The sequence below is a fragment of the Oncorhynchus nerka genome, linkage group LG14, assembly GCF_034236695.1.
Source record: "Oncorhynchus nerka isolate Pitt River linkage group LG14, Oner_Uvic_2.0, whole genome shotgun sequence".
Lineage (NCBI taxonomy): Eukaryota > Metazoa > Chordata > Actinopteri > Salmoniformes > Salmonidae > Oncorhynchus > Oncorhynchus nerka.
This window is the reverse complement of record NC_088409.1, coordinates 102,078,511-102,103,510: the sequence shown is the minus strand read 5'-3', so window position 1 is coordinate 102,103,510 and position 25,000 is coordinate 102,078,511. Positions and strand designations below refer to the sequence as shown.

The following is a 25,000-nucleotide window of genomic DNA, read 5'->3' as shown; positions in this document are numbered from 1 at the left end:
CCCCTAGACCCCTAGACTCTAACCCTGGACCAAACCTCTAGACCCTAACCCCTGGACCCTAACCCCTGGACCCTAACCCCTAGACCCTAACCCCTGGACCCTAACCCCTAGACCCTAACCCCTGGACCCAAACCTCTAGACCCTAACCCCTGGACCCTAACCCTAACCCCCTAGACCCTAACCCCTAGACCCTAACCCCTAGACTCTAACCCCTGGACCCTAACCCCTGGACCCTAACCCCTGGACCCTAACCCCTGGACCCTAACCCCTAGACCCTAGACCCTAACCCCTAGACCCTAACCCCTAGACTCTAACCCCTATAGACTCTAACCCCTATAGACTCTAACCCCTAGACACTAACCCCTAGACCCTAACCCCTAGACCCTAACCCCTAGACCCTAACCACTGGACCCTAACCCCTGGACCCTAGACCCTAACCCCTGGACCCCTAGACCCTAACCCCTAGACCCTAATCCCTGGATCCTAGACTCTAACCCCTAGACCCTAACCCCTGGACCCTAACCCCTGGACCCTAACCCCTAGACCCTAACCCCTAGACCCTAACCCCTGGACCCTAACCCCTAGACCCTAACCCCTAGACCCTAACCCCTGGACCCTAACCCCTAGACCTAACCCCTAGATCCTAACCCCTGGACCCTAGACCCTAACCCTAGACCCTAACCCCTAGACACTAACCCCTAGACTCTAACCCCTAACCCTAACCCCTAGACCCTAACCCCTAGACCCTAACCCCTAGACCCTAACCTCTAGACCCTAACCCCTGGACCCTAACCCCTAGACCCTAACCCTGGAGCCTAACCCCTGGAGCCTAGACCCTAACCCTAGACCCTAACCCCTAGACCGACCTAACCCCTAGACCCTAACCCTAGACTCTAACCCCTGGAGCCTAACCCCTAGACCCTAACCCTAGACCCTAACCCCTGGACCCTAACCCTAGACCCTAACCCCTAGACCCTAACCCTGAGCCTAACCCCTAGACCCTAACCTCTAGACCCTAACCCCTGGACACTAACCCCTAGATTCTAACCCTAGATTCTAACCCCTAGATTCTAACCCTAGATCCTAACCCCTGAACCTAGACCCTAACCCCTAGACCTAACCCCTAGACCCTAACCCTGAGCCTAACCCTGAGCCTAACCCTGGAGCCTAACCCCTAGACCCTAACCCTAGACCTAACCCCTAGACCCTAACCCCTGGAGCCTAACCCCTAGACCTAACCCCTAGACCCTAACCCTGGAGCCTAACCCCTAGACCCTAACCCCCATGTAAAACATGATGTACCTGATCTGTGTGTCTCTGGCTTCTTCTTCCTCCCCAGGCGGGCTCTCCCCCTCCCAGCATTCCACCGTGGATGTTTCCCAGCTCCATGATCCCCATGGTTACAGCCAACACTCCATACAGGTGCAACACATACAGGTGTCAGAGGCAGGACAGAACACGCAGGTAAACACTAGTCTCTTCACAGGGCCGCCTTGGCCGCTGTCATTTGTCAAGATAGAATAATACCTCCTTACTAGGGGTTCTAATGACTTACTAGGGGATCTAACACCTTACTAGGGGTTCTAACTCCTTACTAGGGGTTCTATAGGGGTTCTAACTCCTTACTAGGGGTTCTATATGGGTTCTAACTCCTTAATAGGGGTTCTATAGGGGTTCTAACTCCTTACTAGGGGTTCTATAGGGGTACTAACTCCTGACTAGGGATACTAACTCCTGACTAGGGGTTCTAACTCCTTACTAGGGGTACTAACTCCTTACTAGGGATACTAACTCCTTACTAGGGGTACTAACTCCTTACTAGGGGTACTAACTCCTTACTAGGGGTACTAACTCCTTACTAGGGATACTAACTCCTTACTAGGGATACTAACTCCTGACTAGGGATACTAACTCCTGACTAGGGATACTAACTCCTGACTAGGGATACTAACTCCTGACTAGGGATACTAACTCCTTACTAGGGGTACTAACTCCTTACTAGGGGTACTAACTCCTTACTAGGGGTACTAACTCCTTACTAGGGGTACTAACTCCTTACTAGGGGTACTAACTCCTTACTAGGGGTACTAACTCCTTACTAGGGATACTAACTCTTTACTAGGGATACTAACTCCTTACTAGGGGTTCTATAGGGGTTCTAACTCCTTACTAGGGATACTAACTCCTTACTAGGGATACTAACTCCTTACTAGGGGTACTAACTCCTTACTAGGGGTACTAACTCCTTACTAGGGGTACTAACTCCTTACTAGGGATACTAACTCCTTACTAGGGATACTAACTCCTGACTAGGGATACTAACTCCTTACTAGGGATACTAACTCCTTACTAGGGATACTAACTCCTTACTAGGGATACTAACTCCTTACTAGGGATACTAACTCCTTACTAGGGATACTAACTCTTTACTAGGGATACTAACTCCTTACTAGGGGTTCTAACTCCTTACTAGGGGTTCTAACTCCTTACTAGGGATACTAACTCCTGACTAGGGATACTAACTCCTTACTAGGGATACTAACTCCTGACTAGCGATACTAACTCCTGACTAGGGATACTAACTCCTGACTAGGGATACTAACTCCTTACTAGGGGTTCTATAGGGGTACTAACTCCTTACTAGGGATACTAACTCCTGACTAGCGATACTAACTCCTGACTAGGGATACTAACTCCTGACTAGGGATACTAACTCCTTACTAGGGATACTAACTCCTGACTAGCGATACTAACTCCTGACTAGGGATACTAACTCCTTACTAGGGGTACTAACTCCTTACTAGGGGTACTAACTCCTTACTAGGGGTACTAACTCCTTACTAGGGGTACTAACTCCTTACTAGGGGTACTAACTCCTTACTAGGGGTACTAACTCCTTACTAGGGATACTAACTCTTTACTAGGGATACTAACTCCTTACTAGGGGTTCTATAGGGGTTCTAACTCCTTACTAGGGATACTAACTCCTTACTAGGGATACTAACTCCTTACTAGGGGTACTAACTCCTTACTAGGGGTACTAACTCCTTACTAGGGGTACTAACTCCTTACTAGGGATACTAACTCCTTACTAGGGATACTAACTCCTTACTAGGGATACTAACTCCTGACTAGGATACTAACTCCTTACTAGGGATACTAACTCCTTACTAGGATACTAACTCCTTACTAGGGATACTAACTCCTTACTAGGGATACTAACTCTTTACTAGGGATACTAACTCCTTACTAGGGGTTCTAACTCCTTACTAGGGGTTCTAACTCCTTACTAGGGATACTAACTCCTGACTAGGGATACTAACTCCTTACTAGGGATACTAACTCCTGACTAGCGATACTAACTCCTGACTAGGGATACTAACTCCTTACTAGGGGTACTAACTCCTTACTAGGGATACTAACTCTTTACTAGGGATACTAACTCCTTACTAGGGGTTCTATAGGGGTTCTAACTCCTTACTAGGGATACTAACTCCTTACTAGGGATACTAACTCCTTACTAGGGGTACTAACTCCTTACTAGGGGTACTAACTCCTTACTAGGGGTACTAACTCCTTACTAGGGATACTAACTCCTTACTAGGGATACTAACTCCTTACTAGGGATACTAACTCCTGACTAGGGATACTAACTCCTTACTAGGGATACTAACTCCTTACTAGGGATACTAACTCCTTACTAGGGATACTAACTCCTTACTAGGGATACTAACTCTTTACTAGGGATACTAACTCCTTACTAGGGGTTCTAACTCCTTACTAGGGGTTCTAACTCCTTACTAGGGATACTAACTCCTGACTAGGGATACTAACTCCTTACTAGGGATACTAACTCCTGACTAGCGATACTAACTCCTGACTAGGGATACTAACTCCTGACTAGGGATACTAACTCCTTACTAGGGGTTCTATAGGGGTACTAACTCCTTACTAGGGATACTAACTCCTGACTAGGGATACTAACTCCTGACTAGGGATACTAACTCCTGACTAGGGATACTAACTCCTTACTAGGGATACTAACTCCTTACTAGGGATACTAACTCCTTACTAGGGGTTCTATAGGGGTTCTAACTCCTTACTAGGGATACTAACTCCTTACTAGGGGTTCTATAGTGGTTCTAACTTCTTACTAGGGGTTCTAACTCCTTACTAGGGGTTCTATAGGGGTTCTAACTCCTTACTAGGGATACTAACTCCTTACTAGGGGTTCTATAGGGGTTCTAACTCCTTACTAGGGATACTAACTCCTTACTAGGGGTTCTAACTTCTTACTAGGGGTTTTAACTCCTTACTAGGGGTTCTATAGGGGTTCTAACTCCTTACTAGGGGTTCTATAGGGGTACTAACTCCTTACTAGGGATACTAACTCCTGACTAGGGATTCTAACTCCTTACTAGGGGTACTAACTCCTGACTAGGGATTCTAACTCCTTACTAGGGGTACTAACTCCTGACTAGGGATTCTAACTCCTGACTAGGGATACTAACTCCTTACTAGGGGTTCTATAGGGATACTAACTCCTGACTAGCGATACTAACTCCTGACTAGCGATACTAACTCCTGACTAGGGATACTAACTCCTGACTAGGGATACTAACTCCTTACTAGGGATACTAACTCCTGACTAGCGATACTAACTCCTGACTAGGGGTACTAACTCCTTACTAGGGGTACTAACTCCTTACTAGGGGTACTAACTCCTTACTAGGGGTACTAACTCCTTACTAGGGGTACTAACTCCTTACTAGGGATACTAACTCTTTACTAGGGATACTAACTCCTTACTAGGGGTTCTATAGGGGTTCTAACTCCTTACTAGGGATACTAACTCCTTACTAGGGATACTAACTCCTTACTAGGGGTACTAACTCCTTACTAGGGGTACTAACTCCTTACTAGGGGTACTAACTCCTTACTAGGGATACTAACTCCTTACTAGGGATACTAACTCCTTACTAGGGATACTAACTCCTGACTAGGGATACTAACTCCTTACTAGGGATACTAACTCCTTACTAGGGATACTAACTCCTTACTAGGGATACTAACTCCTTACTAGGGATACTAACTCTTTACTAGGGATACTAACTCCTTACTAGGGGTTCTAACTCCTTACTAGGGGTTCTAACTCCTTACTAGGGATACTAACTCCTGACTAGGGATACTAACTCCTTACTAGGGATACTAACTCCTGACTAGCGATACTAACTCCTGACTAGGGATACTAACTCCTTACTAGGGGTACTAACTCCTTACTAGGGATACTAACTCTTTACTAGGGATACTAACTCCTTACTAGGGGTTCTATAGGGGTTCTAACTCCTTACTAGGGATACTAACTCCTTACTAGGGATACTAACTCCTTACTAGGGGTACTAACTCCTTACTAGGGGTACTAACTCCTTACTAGGGGTACTAACTCCTTACTAGGGATACTAACTCCTGACTAGGGATACTAACTCCTGACTAGGGATACTAACTCCTTACTAGGGATACTAACTCCTTACTAGGGATACTAACTCCTTACTAGGGATACTAACTCTTTACTAGGGATACTAACTCCTTACTAGGGTTCTAACTCCTTACTAGGGTTCTAACTCCTTACTAGGGATACTAACTCTGACTAGGGATACTAACTCCTTACTAGGATACTAACTCCCTGACTAGCGATACTAACTCCTGACTAGGATACTAACTCCTGACTAGGGACTTAACTCCTTACTAGGGGTTCTATAGGGTACTAACTCCTTACTAGGGATACTAACTCCTGACTAGGGATACTAACTCCTGACTAGGGATACTAACTCCTGACTAGGATAAACTCCTTACTAGGGATACTAACTCCTTACTAGGGATACTAACTCCTTACTAGGGGTTCTATAGGGGTTCTAACTCCTTACTAGGGATACTAACTCCTTACTAGGGGTTCTATAGGGGTTCTAACTTCTTACTAGGGGTTCTAACTCCTTACTAGGGGTACTAACTCCTTACTAGGGGTACTAACTCCTTACTAGGGGTACTAACTCCTTACTAGGGGTACTAACTCCTTACTAGGGATACTAACTCTTTACTAGGGATACTAACTCCTTACTAGGGGTTCTATAGGGGTTCTAACTCCTTACTAGGGATACTAACTCCTTACTAGGGATACTAACTCCTTACTAGGGGTACTAACTCCTTACTAGGGGTACTAACTCCTTACTAGGGGTACTAACTCCTTACTAGGGATACTAACTCCTTACTAGGGATACTAACTCCTTACTAGGGATACTAACTCCTGACTAGGGATACTAACTCCTTACTAGGGATACTAACTCCTTACTAGGGATACTAACTCCTTACTAGGGATACTAACTCCTTACTAGGGATACTAACTCTTTACTAGGGATACTAACTCCTTACTAGGGTTCTAACTCCTTACTAGGGTTCTAACTCCTTACTAGGGATACTAACTCCTGACTAGGGATACTAACTCCTTACTAGGGATACTAACTCCTGACTAGCGATACTAACTCCTGACTAGGGATACTAACTCCTTACTAGGGGTACTAACTCCTTACTAGGGATACTAACTCTTTACTAGGGATACTAACTCCTTACTAGGGGTTCTATAGGGGTTCTAACTCCTTACTAGGGATACTAACTCCTTACTAGGGATACTAACTCCTTACTAGGGGTACTAACTCCTTACTAGGGGTACTAACTCCTTACTAGGGTACTAACTCCTTACTAGGGATACTAACTCCTTACTAGGGATACTAACTCCTTACTAGGGATACTAACTCCTGACTAGGGATACTAACTCCTTACTAGGGATACTAACTCCTTACTAGGGATACTAACTCCTTACTAGGGATACTAACTCCTTACTAGGGATACTAACTCTTTACTAGGGATACTAACTCCTTACTAGGGGTTCTAACTCCTTACTAGGGGTTCTAACTCCTTACTAGGGATACTAACTCCTGACTAGGGATACTAACTCCTTACTAGGGATACTAACTCCTGACTAAGCGATACTAACTCCTGACTAGGGATACTAACTCCTGACTAGGGATACTAACTCCTTACTAGGGGTTCTATAGGGGTACTAACTCCTTACTAGGGATACTAACTCCTGACTAGGGATACTAACTCCTGACTAGGGATACTAACTCCTGACTAGGATACTAACTCCTTACTAGGGATACTAACTCCTTACTAGGGATACTAACTCCTTACTAGGGTTCTATAGGGTTCTAACTCCTTACTAGGGATACTAACTCCTTACTAGGGGTTCTATAGTGGTTCTAACTTCTTACTAGGGTTCTAACTCCTTACTAGGGTTCTATAGGGGTTCTAACTCCTTACTAGGGATACTAACTCCTTACTAGGGGTTCTATAGGGGTTCTAACTCCTTACTAGGGATACTAACTCCTTACTAGGGGTTCTAACTTCTTACTAGGGGTTTTAACTCCTTACTAGGGGTTCTATAGGGGTTCTAACTCCTTACTAGGGGTTCTATAGGGGTACTAACTCCTTACTAGGGATACTAACTCCTGACTAGGGATTCTAACTCCTTACTAGGGGTACTAACTCCTGACTAGGGATTCTAACTCCTTACTAGGGGTACTAACTCCTGACTAGGGATTCTAACTCCTGACTAGGGATACTAACTCCTTACTAGGGGTTCTATAGGGATACTAACTCCTGACTAGCGATACTAACTCCTGACTAGCGATACTAACTCCTGACTAGGGATACTAACTCCTGACTAGGGATACTAACTCCTTACTAGGGATACTAACTCCTGACTAGCGATACTAACTCCTGACTAGGGGTACTAACTCCTTACTAGGGGTACTAACTCCTTACTAGGGCATTTAACTCCTTACTAGGGGTACTAACTCCTTACTAGGGGTACTAACTCCTTACTAGGGATACTAACTCTTTACTAGGGATACTAACTCCTTACTAGGGGTTCTATAGGGGTTCTAACTCCTTACTAGGGATACTAACTCCTTACTAGGGATACTAACTCCTTACTAGGGGTACTAACTCCTTACTAGGGGTACTAACTCCTTACTAGGGGTACTAACTCCCTTACTAGGGATACTAACTCCTTACTAGGGATACTAACTCCTTACTAGGGATACTAACTCCTGACTAGGGATACTAACTCCTTACTAGGGATACTAACTCCTTACTAGGGATACTAACTCCTTACTAGGGATACTAACTCCTTACTAGGGATACTAACTCTTTACTAGGGATACTAACTCCTTACTAGGGGTTCTAACTCCTTACTAGGGGTTCTAACTCCTTACTAGGGATACTAACTCCTGACTAGGGATACTAACTCCTTACTAGGGATACTAACTCCTGACTAGCGATACTAACTCCTGACTAGGGATACTAACTCCTTACTAGGGGTACTAACTCCTTACTAGGGATACTAACTCTTTACTAGGGATACTAACTCCTTACTAGGGGTTCTATAGGGTTCTAACTCCTTACTAGGGATACTAACTCCTTACTAGGGATACTAACTCCTTACTAGGGTACTAACTCCTTACTAGGGGTACTAACTCCTTACTAGGGGTACTAACTCCTTACTAGGGATACTAACTCCTGACTAGGGATACTAACTCCTGACTAGGGATACTAACTCCTTACTAGGGATACTAACTCCTTACTAGGGATACTAACTCCTTACTAGGGATACTAACTCCTTACTAGGGATACTAACTCTTTACTAGGATACTAACTCCTTACTAGGGTTCTAACTCCCTTACTAGGGTTCTAACTCCTTACTAGGGATACTAACTCCTGACTAGGGATACTAACTCCTTACTAGGGATACTAACTCCTGACTAGCGATACTAACTCCTGACTAGGGATACTAACTCCTGACTAGGGATACTAACTCCTTACTAGGGGTTCTATAGGGGTACTAACTCCTTACTAGGGATACTAACTCCTGACTAGGGATACTAACTCCTGACTAGGGATACTAACTCCTGACTAGGGATACTAACTCCTTACTAGGGATACTAACTCCTTACTAGGGATACTAACTCCTTACTAGGGGTTCTATAGGGGTTCTAACTCCTTACTAGGGATACTAACTCCTTACTAGGGGTTCTATAGGGGTTCTAACTTCTTACTAGGGGTTCTAACTCCTTACTAGGGATACTAACTCCTTACTAGGGGTTCTATAGGGGTTCTAACTCCTTACTAGGGATACTAACTCCTTACTAGGGGTTCTAACTTCTTACTAGGGGTTTTAACTCCTTACTAGGGGTTCTATAGGGGTTCTAACTCCTTACTAGGGGTTCTATAGGGGTACTAACTCCTTACTAGGGATACTAACTCCTGACTAGGGATTCTAACTCCTTACTAGGGGTACTAACTCCTGACTAGGGATTCTAACTCCTTACTAGGGGTACTAACTCCTGACTAGGGATTCTAACTCCTTACTAGGGGTACTAACTCCTGACTAGGGATACTAACTCCTGACTAGGGATACTAACTCCTGACTAGGGATACTAACTCCTTACTAGGGGTTCTAACTCCTTACTAGGGATACTAACTCCTTACTAGGGATACTAACTCCTGACTAGGGATACTAACTCCTGACTAGGGATACTAACTCCTGACTAGGGATACTAACTCCTGACTAGGGATACTAACTCCTGACTAGGGATACTAACTCCTTACTAGGGGTTCTATAGGGGTACTAACTCCTGACTAGGGATACTAACTCCTGACTAGGGATACTAACTCCTTACTAGGGATTCTATAGGGGTTCTAACTCCTTACTAGGGATACTAACTCCTTACTAGGGATACTAACTCCTTACTAGGGGTTCTATAGGGGTTCTAACTCCTTACTAGGGGTTCTAACTCCTTGCTAGGGGTTCTATAGGGGTTCTAACTCCTTACTAGGGGTTCTAACTCCTTGCAGTACTCTGAACCTGTGCTTTAAAGAAAATACTGAATTTATGTTTGACATTTTGGTCAGTCTGCAGATGCTCTTATCCAGAGCTACATAGTGCATTCAACATGGTCTGTATCAATCCAACAATCAACCAATCGTCCTCTGTTGTTCCTGCAGGGTCAGCCTCTAAGCCCTTCCTCCCAGGTGACCCAGGAGTTAAGCCCCGCCCAGCTGACCCCTGTGACCCTGGCCCAGAGTCACGCCCTCCAGACGTCATCCAATCAGCAGGGCTCTGTGCAGCACGCCTACATCCCCGGCAACTGGAACTACCGAGGATACCGTGAGTACCCCTGCCTGGATTGGGCTGGGCTCTGCATGCACCAGAAACATACAATATACAGAGCCTTCGGAAAGTATTCAGACCCCTTGACTTTTTCCACATTTTGATACGTTACAGCCTTATTCTAAAATGTATTAAAACTTTTTTCCCCCCTCATCAATCTACACACAACACCCCATAATGACATCACAGTACCCCATAATGACATCACAATACCCCATAATGACATCACAATACCCCACAATGACATCACAATACCCTATAATGACATCACAATACCCTATAATGACATCACAATACCCCATAATGACATCACAATACCCCATAATGACGAAGCTAAAACAGGTTAAGGGCTTTTGCAAATGTATATAAAACCCCCAGAAATATCACATTTACAGAAGTATTCAGACCCTTTACTCTGTACATTTTGAAGCTTGGCACACCTGTATTTGGGAGTTTCTCCCATTCTTCTCTGCAGATCCTCTCCAGGTCTGTCAGGTTGGATGGGGAGCGTCGCTGCACAGCTATTTTCAGGTCTCTCCAGAGATGTTCGATCTGGGTTCAAGTCCTGGCTCTGGCTGGGTCACTCAAGGACATTCAGAGACTTGTCCCGAAGCCACTCCTGCGTTGTCTTGGCTGTGTGCTTAGGGTCATTGTCCTGTTGGAATGTGATCCATACCAGGCAGCTGTGGAACCTTTTGAGGATCTGAGGACCCATGCCAAATCTTTTCAGTCTCCTGGGAGGGGAATAGATTTTGTTGTGCCCTCTTCACGACTGTTTTAGTGTGTTTGGACCATGTTAGTTTGTTGGTGATGTGGACACCAAGGAAATTAAAGATCTCAACCTGCTCCACTGCAGCCCCGTCGATGAGAATGGGGGTGGACTCGGTCCTCCTTTTCCTCTAGTCCACAATCATCTCCTTTGTCTTGATCACGTTGAGGGACAGGTTGTTGTCCTGGCACCACACGACCAGGTCTCTGACCTCCTCCCTATAGACTGTCTCATAGTTGTTGGTGATCAGGCCTACCACTGTTGTGTCATCGGCAAACTTGATGATGGTGTTGGAGTCGTGCCTGGCCATGCAGTCATGGGTGAACAGGGAGTACAGGAGGGGACTAAGCACACACCCCTGATGGGCCCCTGTGTTGAGGCTCAGCGTGGCATATGTGTTGTTACCTACCCTCACCACCTGGAGGCGGCCCGTCAGGAAGTCCAGGATCCAGTTGCCGAGGGAGGTGTTTAGTCCCAGGATCCTTATCTTATTGATGAGCTTTGAGGGCACTATGGTGTTGAACGCTGAGCTGTAGTCAATGAATAGCATTCTCACATAGGTGTTCCTTTTGTCCAGGTGGGAACGGGCAGTGTTGGAGTACAATAGAGATTGCATCATCTGTGGATCTGTTGGGTTGGTATGCAAATTGGAGTGGGTCTAGGGTTTCTGGGATGATGATGTTGATGTGAGCCATGACCTGCCTTTCAAATGAATGAATAGAATAGACCATGAATAGCTTTTCAAAGCACTTCATGGCTACGGACGTGAGTGCTACGGGTCTGTAGTCAATTAGGCAGGTTACCTTAGTGTTCTTGGGCACAGGGACTATGGTGGTCTGCTTAAAACATGTTGGTATTACAGACTCTGCCGGGGAGAGGTCGAAAATGTCAGTGAAGACACTTACCCAGTTGGTCAGCGCATGCTCTGAGTACACGTCCTGGTAATTTGTCTGGCCCTGCGGCCAAGGATGATCAATGGAAACAGCATGCATCTGAGCTCAATTTTGAGTCCCATAGCAAAGCGTCTGAATACTTATGTAAATATAGTATCTGTTTATTTGTTATACATTTGATTTTTTTTTTAATAAACCTGTTTTTGCTTTGTCATTATGGGGTATTGTGATGTCATTATGGGGTATTGTGATGTCATTATGGGGTATTGTGATGTCATTATGGGGTATTGTGTGTAGATTGTTGAGGATTTGTATTTATTAATTAGTTTTAGAATAAGGCTGTAACTTAACAAAATGTGGAAAAAGTCAAGGGGTCTGAATACTTTCCGAAGGCACCGTAGCTACCTGATATGTAAAGTACCAGGCGTTTTAAGGTCTGGCATGCGTCAGCAACACCTGGGCAGAGGAACACATCCTTCAGCTGTTTTTTCAATATAGTGGTCCTTTGCTCCCACTCGGGGATTTAAAAGCATTGGATTGGTTCAGGGTTAGAGGACGTTTACACAAGTTGAGCTCTAGTGAATATCCCAGCCTATGAAATCCAAGTTGAGCTCTAGGGAATATCCCAGCCTATGAAATCCAAGTTGAGCTCTAGGGAATATCCCAGCCTATTAAATCCAAGTTGAGCTCTAGGGAATATCCCAGCCTATTAAATCCAAGTTGAGCTCTAGGGAATATCCCAGCCTATGAAATCCAAGTTGAGCTCTAGGGAATATCCCAGCCTATTAAATCCAAGTTGAGCTCTAGGGAATGTCCCAGCCTATTAAATCCAAGTTGAGCTCTAGGGAATGTCCCAGCCTATTAAATCCAAGTTGAGCTCTAGGGAATGTCCCAGCCTATGAAATCCAAGTTGAGCTCTAGGGAATATCCCAGCCTATTAAATCCAAGTTGAGCTCTAGGGAATGTCCCAGCCTATTAAATCCAAGTTGAGCTCTAGGGAATATCCCAGCCTATGAAATCCAAGTTGAGCTCTAGGGAATATCCCAGCCAATTAAATCCAAGTTGAGCTCTAGGGAATATCCGAGCCTATGAAATCCAAGTTGAGCTCTAGGGAATATCCCAGCCTATTAAATCAGAAGTTGAGCTCTAGGAATATCCCAGCCTATGAAATCAAGTTGAGCTCTAGGGAATATCCCAGCCTATTAAATCCAAGTTGAGCTCTAGGGAATGTCCCAGCCTATTAAATCCAAGTTGAGCTCTAGGGAATGTCCCAGCCTATTAAATCCAAGTTGAGCTCTAGGGAATGTCCCAGCCTATGAAATCCAAGTTGAGCTCTAGGGAATATCCCAGCCTATTAAATCCAAGTTGAGCTCTAGGGAATGTCCCAGCCTATTAAATCCAAGTTGAGCTCTAGGGAATATCCCAGCCTATGAAATCCAAGTTGAGCTCTAGGGAATATCCCAGCCTATGAAATCCAAGTTGAGCTCTAGGGAATATCCCAGCCTATGAAATCCAAGTTGAGCTCTAGGGAATATCCCAGCCTATGAAATCCAAGTTGAGCTCTAGGGAATATCCCAGCCTATGAAATCCAAGTTGAGCTCTAGGGAATATCCCAGCCTATTAAATCCAAGTTGAGCTCTAGGGAATATCCCAGCCTATTAAATCCAAGTTGAGCTCTAGGGAATATCCCAGCCTATTAAATCCAAGTTGAGCTCTAGGGAATATCCCAGCCTATTAAATCCAAGTTGAGCTCTAGGGAATATCCCAGCCTATTAAATCCAAGTTGAGCTCTAGGGAATATCCCAGCCTATTAAATCCAAGTTGAGCTCTAGGAATATCCCAGCCTATTAAATCCAAGTTGAGCTCTAGGGAATATCCCAGCCTATTAAATCCAAGTTGAGCTCTAGGGAATATCCCAGCCTATTAAATCCAAGTTGAGCTCTAGGGAATGTCCCAGCCTATTAAATCCAAGTTGAGCTCTAGGGAATATCCCAGACTATTAAATCCAAGTTGAGCTCTAGGGAATATCCCAGCCTATTAAATCCAAGTTGAGCTCTAGGGACTGTCCCATCTTATTAAATGAGACGGAGTGAATGAGGGCACACATCGGGAGAGAAATGGTTAGAGATTCAGGCCATAGTTTAACAGTATGTTGAACCGACAGAGACATTATACTGACTGACTCACTCCTGTCTCTCTCACTCCTGTCTCTCTCTCTCCTGTGTCTCTCTCGCTCTCGCTCGCTCTCCTCTCGCTCTCTCTCTCTGTCTCTCTCTCCTCTCTCTCTCGCTCTCTGTCTCTCTCCTCTCTCTCTCGCTCTCTGTCTCTCTCCTCTCTCTCTCGCTCTCTGTCTCTCTCCTCTCTCTCTCGCTCTCTGTCTCTCTCCTCTCTCTCTCTCTGTCTGTCTCTCTCTCTCTGTCTCTCTCCTCTCTCTCTCTCTCTCTCTCCTCTCTCTCTCTCTCTCTCTCTCTCTCTCTCTCTGTCTCTCTCCTCTCTCTCTCTCGCTCTCTGTCTCTCTCTCTCTCTCGCTCTCTGTCTCTCTCCTCTCTCTCTCGCTCTCTGTCTCTCTCCTCTCTCTCTCTCTCTCTGTCTCTCTCCTCTCTCTCTCTCTGTCTGTCTCTCTCTCTCTGTCTCTCTCCTCTCTCTCTCTCTCTCTCTCTCTCTCTCTGTCTCTCTCTCTCTGTCTCTCTCTCTCTCTCTAGCCTCTGAGATCCAGATGATGACGTTGCCGCATACCCAGTACGTGATCGCTGAGGCCAGCACTCCTGTCACAGGGGTCAACAGTGCTGGGGTCAAGACGGTGAGTTATGAGAGAGGCTACTTCTCTTGGTTGTCAAGAAACGGTGTGGTTCTCAGTGGGTATGCTTTACCTGAGCTGTAGCTCACCTGGCCCAGTAGGGAGGCGTGTTTGGGACCTTTCCATTTGTTCTGCTTAGTTGGCGCCAGACTAATTCAAATGCACCTTATGGTTACTCTAAGCTATAGTGAGCTCAAAAAAATATTGGGAGAGTGATACCATTTGTTGTTGAAATGATACGATGACTATGAGGTTAAAGTCAGGACGGTCAGCTTTAATTTCAGGGGTATTTTCATCCATATCGGGTGAACCGTTTAGAAATTGCAACCTTCCGTTTACTAGTCCAACACTCTAACCACTAGGCTACCTGCCGCCTCTACACTCTAACCACTAGGCTACCTGCCGCCTCTACACTCTAACCACTAGGCTACCTGCCGCCTCTACACTCTAACCACTAGGCTACCTGCCGCCTACACTCTAACCACTAGGCTACCTGCCGCCTCTACACTCTAACCACTAGGCTACCTGCCGCCTCTGCACTCTAACCACTAGGCTACCTGCCGCCTCTACACTCTAACCACTAGGCTACCTGCCGCCTCTACACTCTAACCACTAGGCTACCTGCCGCCTCTACACTCTAACCACTAGGCTACCTCCCGCCTCTCCACTCTAACCACTAGGCTACCTGCCGCCTCTACACTCTAACCACTAGGCTACCTGCCGCCTCTACACTCTAACCACTAGGCTACCTGCCGCCTCTACACTCTAACCACTAGGCTACCTGCCGCCTCTACACTCTAACCACTAGGCTACCTGCCGCCTCTACACTCTAACCACTAGGCTACCTGCCGCCTCTACACTCTAACCACTAGGCTACCTGCCGCCTCTACACTCTAACCACTAGGCTACCCTGCCTCCTCTACACTCTAACCACTAGGCTACCCTGCCGCCTCTACACTCTAACCACTAGGCTACCCTGCCTCCTCTACACTCTAACCACTAGGCTACCCTGCCACCTCTACACTCTAACCACTAGGCTACCCTGCCACCTCTACACTCTAACCACTAGGCTACCTGCCACCTCTACACTCTAACCACTAGGCTACCTGCCACCTCTACACTCTACCCACTAGGCTACCCTGCCTCCTCTACACTCTAACCACTAGGCTACCCTGCCTCCTCTACACTCTAACCACTAGGCTACCTGCCACCTCTACACTCTAACCACTAGGCTACCTGCCACCTCTACACTCTAACCACTAGGCTACCTGCCACCTCTACACTCTAACCACTAGGCTACCTGCCACCTCTACACTCTAACCACTAGGCTACCTGCCACCTCTACACTCTAACCACTAGGCTACGCTGCCTCCTCTACACTCTAACCACTAGGCTACGCTGCCTCCTCTACACTCTAACCACTAGGCTACCCTGCCGCCTCTCCACTCTAACCACTAGGCTACCCTGCCGCCCCTCCACTCTAACCACTAGGCTACCTGCCACCTCTACACTCTAACCACTAGGCCACCCTGCCACCTCTCCACTCTAACCACTAGGCTACCCTGCCTCCTCTACACTCTAACCACTAGGCTACCCTGCCTCCTCTACACTCTAACCACTAGGCCACCCTGCCGCCTCTACACTCTAACCACTAGGCTACCCTGCCTCCTCTACACTCTAACCACTAGGCTACCCTGCCGCCTCTACACTCTAACCACTAGGCTACCTGCCACCTCTACACTCTAACCACTAGGCTACGCTGCCTCCTCTACACTCTAACCACTAGGCTACCCTGCCGCCTCTCCACTCTAACCACTAGGCTACCCTGCCGCCCTCCACTCTAACCACTAGGCTACCTGCCACCTCTACACTCTAACCACTAGGCCACCCTGCCACCTCTACACTCTAACCACTAGGCTACCCTGCCGCCTCTACACTCTAACCACTAGGCCACCCTGCCGCCTCTACACTCTAACCACTAGGCCACCCTGTCGCCTCTCCACTCTAACCACTAGGCCACCCTGCCGCCTCTACACTCTAACCACTAGGCTACCCTGTCGCCTCTCCACTCTAACCCCTAGGCTACCCTGCCTCCTCTCCACTCTAACCACTAGGCTACCCTGCCTCCTCTACACTCTAACCACTAGGCTACCCTGCCTCCTCTGCACTCTAACCACTAGGCCACCCTGCCGCCTCTACACTCTAACCACTAGGCTACCCTGCCTCCTCTACACTCTAACCACTAGGCTACCCTGCCGCCTCTACACTCTAACCACTAGGCCACTCTGCCGCCTCTACACTCTAACCACTAGGCTACCTGCCACCTCTACACTCTAACCACTAGGCTACCTGCCGCCCCTCCACTCTAACCACTAGGCTACCCTGCCGCCCCTCCACTCTAACCACTAGGCTACCTGCCGCCCCTCCACCCTAACCACTAGGCTACCCTGCCGCCCCTCCACCCCTCCACTCTAACCACCACCCTGCCGCCTCTACACTCTAACCACTAGGCCACCCTGCTGCCCCTCCACTCTAACCACTAGGCTACCCTGCCACCCCTCCACTCTAACCACTAGGCTACCTGCCGCCTCTACACTCTAACCACTAGGCCACCCTGCCGCCTCTACACTCTAACCACTAGGCTACCCTGCCGCCTCTACACTCTAACCACTAGGCTACCTGCCGCCCCTCCACTCTAACCACTAGGCTACCCTGCCGCCCCTCCACTCTAACCACTAGGCTACCTGCCGCCTCTACACTCTAACCACTAGGCTACCCTGTCGCCTCTCCACTCTAACCCCTAGGCTACCCTGCCTCCTCTCCACTCTAACCACTAGGCTACCCTGCCTCCTCTACACTCTAACCACTAGGCTACCCTGCCTCCTCTACACTCTAACCACTAGGCCACCCTGCCGCCTCTACACTCTAACCACTAGGCTACCCTGCCTCCTCTACACTCTAACCACTAGGCTACCCTGCCGCCTCTACACTCTAACCACTAGGCCACCCTGCCGCCTCTACACTCTAACCACTAGGCTACCCTGCCACCTCTACACTCTAACCACTAGGCTACCTGCCGCCTCTACACTCTAACCACTAGGCTACCCTGCCGCCTCTACACTCTAACCACTAGGCTACCCTGCCACCTCTACACTCTAACCACTAGGCTACCCTGCCGCCTCTACACTCTAACCACTAGGCTACCCTGCCGCCTCTCCACTCTAACCACTAGGCTACCCTGCCACCTCTACACTCTAACCACTAGGCTACCTGCCGCCCCTCCACTCTAACCACTAGGCTACCCTGCCGCCCCTCCACTCTAACCACTAGGCTACCTGCCGCCCCTCCACCCTAACCACTAGGCTACCCTGCCGCCCCTCCACCCCTCCACTCTAACCACCACCCTGCCGCCTCTACACTCTAACCACTAGGCCACCCTGCCGCCCCTCCATTCTAACCACTAGGCTACCCTGCCGCCCCTCCACTCTAACCACTAGGCTACCTGCCGCCTCTACACTCTAACCACTAGGCTACCTGCCGCCTCTACACTCTAACCACTAGGCTACCTGCCGCCTCTACACTCTAACCACTAGGCTACCTGCCGCCTCTACACTCTAACCACTAGGCTACCTGCCGCCTCTACACTCTAACCACTAGGCTACCCTGCCTCCTCTACACTCTAACCACTAGGCTACCCTGCCGCCTCTACACTCTAACCACTAGGCTACCCTGCCTCCTCTACACTCTAACCACTAGGCTACCCTGCCACCTCTACACTCTAACCACTAGGCTACCCTGCCACCTCTACACTCTAACCACTAGGCTACCCTGCCACCTCTACACTCTACCCACTAGGCTACCCTGCCTCCTCTACACTCTAACCACTAGGCTACCCTGCCTCCTCTACACTCTAACCACTAGGCTACCTGCCACCTCTACACTCTAACCACTAGGCTACCTGCCACCTCTACACTCTAACCACTAGGCTACCTGCCACCTCTACACTCTAACCACTAGGCTACCTGCCACCTCTACACTCTAACCACTAGGCTACCTGCCACCTCTACACTCTAACCACTAGGCTACGCTGCCTCCTCTACACTCTAACCACTAGGCTACGCTGCCTCCTCTACACTCTAACCACTAGGCTACCCTGCCGCTCCACTCTAACCACTAGGCTACCCTGCCGCCCCTCCACTCTAACCACTAGGCTACCTGCCACCTCTACACTCTAACCACTAGGCCACCCTGCCACCTCTCCACTCTAACCACTAGGCTACCCTGCCTCCTCTACACTCTAACCACTAGGCTACCCTGCCTCCTCTACACTCTAACCACTAGGCCACCCTGCCGCCTCTACACTCTAACCACTAGGCTACCCTGCCTCCTCTACACTCTAACCACTAGGCTACCCTGCCGCCTCTACACTCTAACCACTAGGCTACCTGCCACCTCTACACTCTAACCACTAGGCTACGCTGCCTCCTCTACACTCTAACCACTAGGCTACCCTGCCGCCTCTCCACTCTAACCACTAGGCTACCCTGCCGCCCCTCCACTCTAACCACTAGGCTACCTGCCACCTCTACACTCTAACCACTAGGCCACCCTGCCACCTCTACACTCTAACCACTAGGCTACCCTGCCGCCTCTACACTCTAACCACTAGGCCACCCTGCCGCCTCTACACTCTAACCACTAGGCCACCCTGTCGCCTCTCCACTCTAACCACTAGGCCACCCTGCCGCCTCTACACTCTAACCACTAGGCTACCCTGTCGCCTCTCCACTCTAACCCCTAGGCTACCCTGCCTCCTCTCCACTCTAACCACTAGGCTACCCTGCCTCCTCTACACTCTAACCACTAGGCTACCCTGCCTCCTCTACACTCTAACCACTAGGCCACCCTGCCGCCTCTACACTCTAACCACTAGGCTACCCTGCCTCCTCTACACTCTAACCACTAGGCTACCCTGCCGCCTCTACACTCTAACCACTAGGCCACCCTGCCGCCTCTACACTCTAACCACTAGGCCACCCTGCCGCCTCTACACTCTAACCACTAGGCTACCTGCCACCTCTACACTCTAACCACTAGGCTACCTGCCGCCCCTCCACTCTAACCACTAGGCTACCCTGCCGCCCCTCCACTCTAACCACTAGGCTACCTGCCGCCCCTCCACCCTAACCACTAGGCTACCCTGCCGCCCCTCCACCCCTCCACTCTAACCACCACCCTGCCGCCTCTACACTCTAACCACTAGGCCACCCTGCCGCCCCTCCACTCTAACCACTAGGCTACCCTGCCACCCCTCCACTCTAACCACTAGGCTACCTGCCGCCTCTACACTCTAACCACTAGGCCACCCTGCCGCCTCTACACTCTAACCACTAGGCTACCCTGCCGCCTCTACACTCTAACCACTAGGCTACCTGCCGCCCCTCCACTCTAACCACTAGGCTACCCTGCCGCCCCTCCACTCTAACCACTAGGCTACCTGCCGCCTCTCCACTCTAACCACTAGGCCACCCTGCCGCCTCTACACTCTAACCACTAGGCCACCCTGCCTCCTCTCCACTCTAACCACTAGGCTACCCTGCCTCCTCTACACTCTAACCACTAGGCTACCCTGCCTCCTCTACACTCTAACCACTAGGCCACCCTGCCACCTCTACACTCTAACCACTAGGCTACCCTGCCGCCTCTACACTCTAACCACTAGGCCACCCTGCCGCCTCTACACTCTAACCACTAGGCTACCCTGCCACCTCTACACTCTAACCACTAGGCTACCTGCCGCCTCTACACTCTAACCACTAGGCTACCTGCCGCCCCTCCACTCTAACCACTAGGCTACCCTGCCGCCCCTCCACTCTAACCACTAGGCTACCTGCCGCCCCTCCACCCTAACCACTAGGCTACCCTGCCGCCCCTCCACCCCTCCACTCTAACCACCACCCTGCCGCCTCTACACTCTAACCACTAGGCCACCCTGCCGCCCCTCCATTCTAACCACTAGGCTACCCTGCCGCCCCTCCACTCTAACCACTAGGCTACCTGCCGCCCCTCCACCCTAACCACTAGGCTACCCTGCCGCCCCTCCACCTCTCCACTCTAACCACCACCCTGCCGCCTCTACACTCTAACCACTAGGCCACCCTGCCGCCCCTCCACTCTAACCACTAGGCCACCCTGCCGCCCCTCCACTCTAACCACTAGGCCACCCTGCCGCCCCTCCACTCTAACCACTAGGCTACCCTGCCGCCTCTACACTCTAACCACTAGGCTACCCTGCCTCCTCTACACTTTAACCACTAGACTACCTGCCGCCTCTACGCTCTAACCACTAGGCTACCCTGCCACCTCTACACTCTAACCACTAGGCTACCCTGCCACCTCTACACTCTAACCAGTAGGCTACCCTGCCGCCTCTCCACTCTAACCACTAGGCTACCCTGTCGCCTCTCCACTCTAACCACTAGGCCACCCTGCCACCTCTACACTCTAACCACTAGGCTACCCTGCCGCCTCTCCACTCTAACCACTAGGCTACCCTGTCGCCTCTCCACTCTAACCACTAGGCCACCCTGCCGCCTCTACACTCTAACCACTAGGCCACCCTGCCTCCTCTCCACTCTAACCACTAGGCTACCCTGCCTCCTCTACACTCTAACCACTAGGCTACCCTGCCTCCTCTACACTCTAACCACTAGGCCACCCTGCCGCCTCTACACTCTAACCACTAGGCTACCCTGCCTCCTCTACACTCTAACCACTAGGCTACCCTGCCGCCTCTACACTCTAACCACTAGGCCACCCTGCCGCCTCTACACTCTAACCACTAGGCTACCTGCCGCCCCTCCACTCTAACCACTAGGCTACCCTGCCGCCCCTCCACTCTAACCACTAGGCTACCTGCCGCCCCTCCACCCTAACCACTAGGCTACCCTGCCACCCCTCCACTCTAACCACCACCCTGCCGCCTCTACACTCTAACCACTAGGCCACCCTGCCGCCCCTCCACTCTAACCACTAGGCTACCCTGCCGCCCCTCCACTCTAACCACTAGGCTACCTGCCGCCTCTACACTCTAACCACTAGGCCACCCTGCCGCCTCTACACTCTAACCACTAGGCTACCCTGCCACCTCTACACTCTAACCACTAGGCCACCCTGCCGCCTCTACACTCTAACCACTAGGCTACCCTGCCACCTCTACACTCTAACCACTAGGCTACCCTGTCGCCTCTCCACTCTAACCCCTAGGCTACCCTGCCTCCTCTCCACTCTAACCACTAGGCTACCCTGCTGCCTCTACACTAACCACTAGGCTACCCTGCCTCCTCTACACTCTAACCACTAGGCTACCCTGCCACCTCTACACTCTAACCACTAGGCTACCCTGCCTCCTCTACACTCTAACCACTAGGCTACCCTGCCGCCCCTACACTCTAACCACTAGGCTACCTGCCACCTCTACACTCTAACCACTAGGCTACCTGCCGCCTCTACACTCTAACCACTAGGCTACCTGCCGCCCCTCCACTCTAACCACTAGGCTACCTGCCGCCCCTCCACCCTAACCACTAGGCTACCCTGCCGCCCCTCCACCCCTCCACTCTAACCACCACCCTGCCGCCTCTACACTCTAACCACTAGGCCACCCTGCCGCCCCTCCACTCTAACCACTAGGCTACCTGCCGCCCCTCCACCCTAACCACTAGGCTACCTGCCGCCCCTCCACCCTAACCACTAGGCTACCTGCCGCCCCTCCACTCTAACCACTAGGCTACCTGCCGCCCCTCCACTCTAACCACTAGGCTACCTGCCGCCCCTCCACCCTAACCACTAGGCTACCTGCCGCCCCTAGTAAGAGATTTACACAAGGGATTTCAACTTGCAACCTTCCGGTTACAAACATTTTAGTAACTAACATTTTAGTTCATCAAAATCATTGTCCGGTGAATTAATCCTAAAAATCTTAATTAAAATGATAATTTTTTAAAGTTGAAAATCAACTAATGTGAGATCAGCAGCCTCCTGCCATATAGACACGTTGTCGGGCAGCTAAAGACATCAGGGACTCATAGTTTATAGGCCAATGCAGCAGTAGGCCTATAACTTCACACGTTTCTTGAAAGAACTGGTGTATGGTGGCTGCTGGTTAGAATGGTGTTTTCCCAGGTGGGCTGGTTAGAATGGTGTTTTCCCAGGTGTGGTGGTTTAGAATGGTGTTTTCCCAGGTGTGGTGGTTAGAATGGTGTTTTCCCAGGTGGGCTGGTTAGAATGGTGTTTTCCCAGGTGTGGTGGTTTAGAATGGTGTTTTCCCAGGTGGGCTGGTTAGAATGGTGTTTTCCCAGGTGGGCTGGTTAGAATGGTGTTTTCCCAGGTGTGGTGGTTTAGAATGGTGTTTTCCCAGGTGGGCTGGTTAGAATGGTGTTTTCCCAGGTGGGCTGGTTAGAATGGTGTTTTCCCAGGTGTGGTGGTTTAGAATGGTGTTTTCCCAGGTGGGCTGGTTAGAATGGTGTTTTCCCAGGTGGGCTGGTTAGAATGGTGTTTTCCCAGGTGTGGTGGTTTAGAATGGTGTTTTCCCAGGTGGGCTGGTTAGAATGGTGTTTTCCCAGGTGGGCTGGTTAGAATGGTGTTTTCCCAGGTGTGGTGGTTTAGAATGGTGTTTTCCCAGGTGGGCTGGTTAGAATGGTGTTTTCCCAGGTGGGCTGGTTAGAATGGTGTTTTCCCAGGTGGGCTGGTTAGAATGGTGTTTTCCCAGGTGGGCTGGTTAGAATGGTGTTTTCCCAGGTGGGCTGGTTAGAATGGTGTTTTCCCAGGTGGGCTGGTTAGAATGGTGTTTTCCCAGGTGGGCTGGTTTAGAATGGTGTTTTCCCAGGTGTGGTGGTTTAGAATGGTGTTTTCCCAGGTGGGCTGGTTAGAATGGTGTTTTCCCAGGTGTGGTGGTTTAGAATGGTGTTTTCCCAGGTGTGGTGGTTTAGAATGGTGTTTTCCCAGGTGTGCTGGTTAGAATGGTGTTTTCCCAGGTGGGCTGGTTAGAATGGTGTTTTCCCAGGTGGGCTGGTTAGAATGGTGTTTTCCCAGGTGGGCTGGTTAGAATGGTGTTTTCCCAGGTGGGCTGGTTAGAATGGTGTTTTCCCAGGTGGGCTGGTTTAGAATGGTGTTTTCCCAGGTGTCGTGGTTTAGAATGGTGTTTTCCCAGGTGTGGTGGTTTAGAATGGTGTTTTCCCAGGTGTGCTGGTTAGAATGGTGTTTTCCCAGGTGGGCTGGTTAGAATGGTGTTTTCCCAGGTGGGCTGGTTAGAATGGTGTTTTCCCAGGTGGGCTGATTTAGAATGGTGTTTTCCCAGGTGGGCTGATTTAGAATGGTGTTTTCCCAGGTGGGCTGGTTAGAATGGTGTTTTCCCAGGTGAGCTGGTTAGAATGTTGTTTTCCCAGGTGGGCTGGTTAGAATGGTGTTTTCCCAGGTGGGCTGGTTAGAATGGTGTTTTCCCAGGTGGGCTGGTTTAGAATGGTGTTTTCCCAGGTGTCGTGGTTTAGAATGGTGTTTTCCCAGGTGTGGTGGTTTAGAATGGTGTTTTCCCAGGTGTGCTGGTTAGAATGGTGTTTTCCCAGGTGGGCTGGTTAGAATGGTGTTTTCCCAGGTGGGCTGGTTAGAATGGTGTTTTCCCAGGTGGGCTGATTTAGAATGGTGTTTTCCCAGGTGGGCTGATTTAGAATGGTGTTTTCCCAGGTGGGCTGGTTAGAATGGTGTTTTCCCAGGTGAGCTGGTTAGAATGTTGTTTTCCCAGGTGGGCTGGTTAGAATGGTGTTTTCCCAGGTGGGCTGGTTAGAATGGTGTTTTCCCAGGTGGGCTGGTTTAGAATGGTGTTTTCCCAGGTGGGCTGGTTAGAATGGTGTTTTCCCAGGTGTGCTGATTTAGAATGGTGTTTTCCCAGGTGGGCTGGTTATTATGGTGTTTTCCCAGGTGGGCTGGTTAGAATGGTGTTTTCCCAGGTGGGCTGGTTAGAATGGTGTTTTCCCAGGTGGGCTGGTTAGAATGGTGTTTTCCCAGGTGTGGTGGTTTAGAATGGTGTTTTCCCAGGTGGGCTGGTTAGAATGGTGTTTTCCCAGGTGGGCTGGTTAGAATGGTGTTTTCCCAGGTGGGCTGGTTAGAATGGTGTTTTCCCAGGTGGGCTGGTTAGAATGGTGTTTTCCCAGGTGTGGTGGTTTAGAATGGTGTTTTCCCAGGTGGGCTGGTTAGAATGG

General features: G+C 49.5%; 1 pseudogene; it reads left to right on the top strand.

The window, feature by feature from the left end:
- The window catches only part of LOC115127763 (PR domain zinc finger protein 10-like), a 99,429-nt pseudogene that overhangs the window by 71,698 nt on the left and 2,731 nt on the right, over positions 1 to 25,000 (top strand).